Raw genomic sequence first — 5,821 nt, 5'->3', positions numbered from 1 at the left:
GAAGGGGGAAAGTTGTATAGCATGAATCTAGGGCGTGGTTCAAAGAGGAAAGGAATGGGGGAAAGTAGTGGGGAAAGTTGTATCGCATAAATCTAGGATGTGGCTCAAAGAGGAAAGGAAGGGGCGAAAGTACTAGTTCAAAAAGGAAAGGAAGGGACAAGGCTGTAGAGTTTGAGCAGGACTAGATTTGCTGCGCTCACATAGGGAAAGGTGTCTAAATATAACAAAACTGGGACCAACACAAATATGCTCCTTGGTCATTTGTTCTTTGTTGCAACAGACTGTGCATGACCATAGTACATCGGTAGATGCACATGGTGCTGGTGCGTCCACTGTCCCGTGCAACTCATTAGCTGTTGTTAATCTAAGGCCCTGTTTGGTTAAAAACTCCCTAGTCCCTACCTACTTGGTTCTAGGGACTAAACATGGACTAGAGGTTATTAAATGACATGCTAAAAGACCATGTTACCCCTAGTAATGAACTAATAGAGACAAGGTGCGATGCGTGGCAGGGCCAACTGCTGGAAAAAGTCCCAAAAAGACTCCCTCGGGGTCTTCTTTCTTTAGTCCCAAATGCCCACTTTTAGTCCCTAAAAGTCCCTCCTGTTTGGTTTAGATGGGACTGACACGGAGTTTTTCTAGTCCCTACACCAAAATGTCCCTGTAAACAAGCACCCTCTAATAGTGCCGCTGGAAAATTGATGCAATGCCAAAGTTAAAAGCAAATTACATGTTTAACAAATTTTATTGTTAATACAATCTCTATGTTAATATTAATCAATGACACCGTTTGAGAAATGCAACTGTCTTGCTTTCTTTCCCATTCAGATAAAGTAGATGCTTCTTTTTGTTGGCTTCTGTGTCATCCACCGTTATTGACCACTAATTGTTTCCTTTGCACCTCTATGTAAACAGGGTTATCTACTTCACCTTGTTGCCATTGTGACCTTTTGTTGCACTGCACAAAACACTTTTGTTTCAAGAGTGTTTTGTGCAGTTCAACCAAAATGTCACACCGACAACGTTGCTTGATTGCTTGATCTTAGTGGAACTGCACAAGAGGAGATCTTACTTCCTATCTGTTAAGGCAAATTTGGTTCAGATCTTCTTCTTGTGAGTTGTTTGAATTCCGCATCATGAGAGGTCAGTACTAGCCTTCTTTCACATGATTCTGCAGTGTGCTTTCATATGTTGTGCTACTTATAAGATAATGTTGCTTGATTTTAGTGAACTGCACAAATGGAGACAAGACTTCCAATCTGTATGTGCATCGTAATATCCCATTGAGGTAAGATAAGGATATTTCACAAATGCTGGCCTATATTTTGCCACTTTCTTCAGAAAATTAAGTTTAGTACTATACTTGTGCTCCCTAATTGACATGCCAAATCTTACATTGAAGGCGAAGCTTGTCTGTTATTAATCCAAGTGATGAAGGGGAAGAACAAGCGGAAGAAAAACAAAAATCAACTCATGGTGCTGTAATGAAGCACTGGAACTGTGATGACACAAGTAATGATATAGTTTTGCTTCTTAATTTATTGCTATGGCTGGAACGAGCAATTGTTTTGCCACTGATTTGATGCCACTCTTAATGTAATATCTAATTATCTCTACTTGTGCAAACAGGGATCTTCATTGAAGATACAACATATTTTAGTGGAACTGCACAAGAAGATGTTGGAAACATTAAACTAATCGTGGAGTATATAGTAAGCATGGCCACCATCGTAGATAGCAACATATGGTTCCGGAGAAGTGCTTCATCTGTATGCTCTACACAATAAGCCTCCTGACAAAGGTTGGTACTCGCCCACTGATTTCATCCATATGATTGAGCTTTGTCATCTCTATTGGTGTTGTGCTACTGTTTAGATACTGTCATGAAAAAGTGGTATTGTCCTTGAGAAGTGCTTCATCTATGTTGTTTTAAATATTTCCTTTCCTTTTTTCAAGCAAACAGGGATGCTAGCATTTAGTAGTCCTCTTGTCTTTGCAAAACAGGAGCATCTTCCTCTCAAGAAGAATATGCAGTACGTGAAGTGACTAGTTCCGATTATGCCAAGATGAAGAAGCCGTGTCTATCTTCTCATCAGAAGGAGCAGTTGAAGGATGGTTACGTTACTCCCCACAAGACCAAACTAATTTCAGCTCAGAAGGACTGACAAATCTCCATTTTTTTGCTGTGATGCGCGAGTACAATGTTGTTCTAGGATTCTTTCTGGTGAGTTCCATTTTTCTAAAAGTGTGCTCTACATGGACCATGTATATGTCTGTTGAAACTGTCAATTCATAGTACAGTTTGCTTTATACTACTCACTTTTTTGTATTTGTGCAAACAGGGGTGCTCAGCTTGATTTCAATGGGAACTGCACAAAATGTTCATGGATACCTCGAATCATTCATTTCCACCACAAGAAAGAGGTGTCGATAAGTTCAAGGCATTGCAACATATAAGGGCGAAATCATACAAGCTACGCGCGAATTTGGTTTATTTTGGTGGAACTGCACAAAAAGAACAACTGGTTTATTTAGCACGATGTGCCATGTCAATGTACGAACTGATGGCAAACCCTGCCATTCCACAATCATAGGCATTTGATATTTTGGAATGGGACAACCTTATCAAATTTTGCTCATTGATTTTAGCAAGACATGCGTTTGATATTTTTGAATGGGAATCCCTTTGTTGTCAGTAGCGTCGATCAGTATTTCTTTATTCTTTAGTTGTGAAGTAAATATTGCCTCTGACATGTGACTCGCTGAGATGCATAATCGTCGATTGTTTTGAATGTTCTCTATGAATTGCCAGGCCTGTGTGTTTGATTGCAATGTACAAAAACGCTAAAAAGCTGCTCAAACTCTTTTGTACTCCTTCTGTTTCTTTTTACTTCACACATTGTGGAAGTGCATACTTTTTTGTATAAGAATGGTCAAGGTAGAGATACTTTGACTGCGGACAAAACTTGTATGCAGACTAGAAAGGACCGGAGAGAGTACATGTGAAACTGCTGCAAACGAGGTGATCACCCTGGGAATAATGCTAGTACATATTGTTTTGCATGTTCATCCAATGCCAATGATATAGGAATTCGAACTAATCGAAATAAATTCATTCATACACGGTTGGATTTCATATAAACATGCTGGATTTCATTACATTTCATACATTCTTCAACTAAAAAGGGGTGCGCTGGAGGTATAATTAATTAACCGAAGCTACCCACCTGTGTCCCGCTGAGCCGAACAGAAGCTTCAGTGACTTAACTGCATGTGCAGTTGCGTAACTGACATGTGGCCTGTTGGGCCCACGTGTTAGTCAGCTAACTGCACCAGTAGTTAAGTAGAAACAGCGTTCTTCCCCAGCGCAGCTCTCCGACTCCACGTCGCTGCCAAGAAGCTAACCGGCCGTCAATGGTCAACCCGCCTAGCTTGGCTTCAACCGGAGGGTAGCAGCGGTGGCCTTACTTGGACCCGAGTGGCGGCGACCTACCGTGTTCTACTCCTCCTCGTTTTCTATGTGGCATGGCCTTGTTGGCAGTGGGGCGGGACCTCGGCAGAGCCGGCGATGTCCTCTGTCTTGTTGCCGGCGGGGTGGGGCCTCGGCTAAGCCGGTGATGTCCTTTGCCTCGTTGTTGGTAGGGCGGGGCCTCGGCGGAGCCCGCGGTGTCCCCTGCCTCGTTGTTGGTGCCGCGGGGCCTCGGCGGAGCAGGGCCTCGTCGATGCCAGCGGAGCGGGGACTCGTCGGAGCTGACATTGTCCTCTGCCTCGTCCTCGGTCTCGCCAAACAGCGCCTCGCCCGCTTCATCGCCCTCTTTGCTAGCCTCTTTGTAGGCGGCCGCAGCCTCTGCCACCTGCATGTGGTACCGCCAGCGCTCGAGGCGACCCTTGCGGGCGGAGCGGTACGAGTCGAGCAGCGCCTCCTGCTCCGCCCGCTCCGCGATGATCTGCTCCTCCGCCTGCAGGTGCTCCTGGAGGAGATGGTGGTTGTAGGTGGTGTCGGCCTGCGCCTCCCGGAACTGCTCCTCACGCATCTGCCTCACCTTGTCCATATATTGGGCACGGGCCTCGCCGGTGGTCATGGTGCAATGCACCGGCGAGGATGGCGCGGAGGAGGGGGTTGGCGCTGGATCGTCGACTACCATGTTCTCCATTGGGAAGTCGTCGTCCTCTGGCTACCTGCCGGCCAGCCGGTCGGCAGTAATGGCTGCCATCTCCTTGTGGTCCGTCGTCTGCCCGTCCTGAATAGCGCTGGAGCATGCGGAAGCCATGGTGGGCAGTAGTGGTGTGGACAGCAGAAAGGGAACGGATGCGGATGACTGCGGCTATGGCCGGCACAACAGTTTATATAGCAATGGTGGGCGGGCGGAGGGATGGACGTGTGGCACCGGAGTAGCCGCCTCAGCAACCACGTATCATTAATGTGGGCGGCAGATGGACGGACGGATGGCACTTGTGTCGTTTGAAGGCGGAGCAATCTCCTACACCAGGAAGCGGGGCGGGCGGCGCTGACTGTTTCGGACGGAAAGCGCGCGCGGGCGAGGAGATGACTTTACTTGGAGAGGATGACAATGTGGACCCACTAGGTCCATAGCCTCACATACGCAAGTGCCTCCTTATTATGCATAAAGTCCATAATGGGGACCCACTATAATTTTTTTTGCTTCCTCCTGGTTTCCTGACATCACGGCCCCACACCATTGTCAACCTATGTAGTACTCCCTCCTTTCCGGTTTATAAGGCTTATCTCAAATTTTTTGTTTTTCCATTTTATAAGGCTCAATTTGGTTGTTCCCCATCACATGTTCAGACTTCAAGGTGCATTAAGTCATTGCATGCAAGTATTAAGAGAAAACTCACCAATGCATGCACTTTATGCATGCATGCATTGCAACTAATGCATTCGTAAACATTAATTTTTGAGGAAAACAAGAGCATTAATTGGGTGCTTTTGCAAACTACAAAAAATATTGCACCACTCATCATCTACCTTGGTTGGTGAGATTTTTGAATCGAGCTTTATAAACTGGAAAGGAGGGAGTAGTCAATAAATGAGAGAATTGCACAAGAAGCGGCCGATAGCTGGGACCAAGCAGCTCGAGCAGTATTTGTGTTTTTGAGGTGTGAGCATTGCAGAGTTTTTTGATGTTTAGCCCAGATATTAATTTTTCTCCTTTGAACAACAACGAAAACATCGCTGCAGGTATTAACTGGGCGGGCTGTGGCCTGTCTAGCCCAGGCAAGATATCCAGCCCAGATATTAATTTTTTTCAAGCTGAAAATGGCTAGCCCGGCTGTACTTTTTTTAGGAATACCCAGGCAAGGTCAAGTTGTTATTTTCCACCCCCCTGGGCTGCAAATATTTCCTAGGAGGGATGCATTAGGCTTAACAAGAAAATGGGCTTTAAGAAATAATAAATGGGATGTAATTATAAAAACTAGGCAGTAACTATAAAAAAATGCAGCAAACATGTGATTATTTTATAAAATATTATTTTTGGATATTGAATATTTTAATTTCATTAATTGTTGCAAGCGCACTGTTTTGTTGGATTTTTATGTAATATAAATTTATATAGAAATTGTATTTAATCTGACTAGAAATTTCGGGATAAAAATATTTCGGATCCCATCAAAATGTGGGAAATTTTATTGAATTCTGTTTTGAACGGTTGGTTGAAATGGGCTTTACTTTTAACAAACTGTAAATCGGCTGTAGTAAATACCATTAGAATTCAAAAATGGGCTACACATTCTTACAAATCTCAAATGGGCTATAAGTTCTCGGCCACACACTTCTGGCCTTACTAAGTTGACGCGT

The sequence above is a fragment of the Triticum aestivum genome, chromosome 7A (genome assembly GCF_018294505.1).
Source record: "Triticum aestivum cultivar Chinese Spring chromosome 7A, IWGSC CS RefSeq v2.1, whole genome shotgun sequence".
NCBI lineage: Eukaryota > Viridiplantae > Streptophyta > Magnoliopsida > Poales > Poaceae > Triticum > Triticum aestivum.
This window is presented reverse-complemented; position numbering follows the sequence as displayed.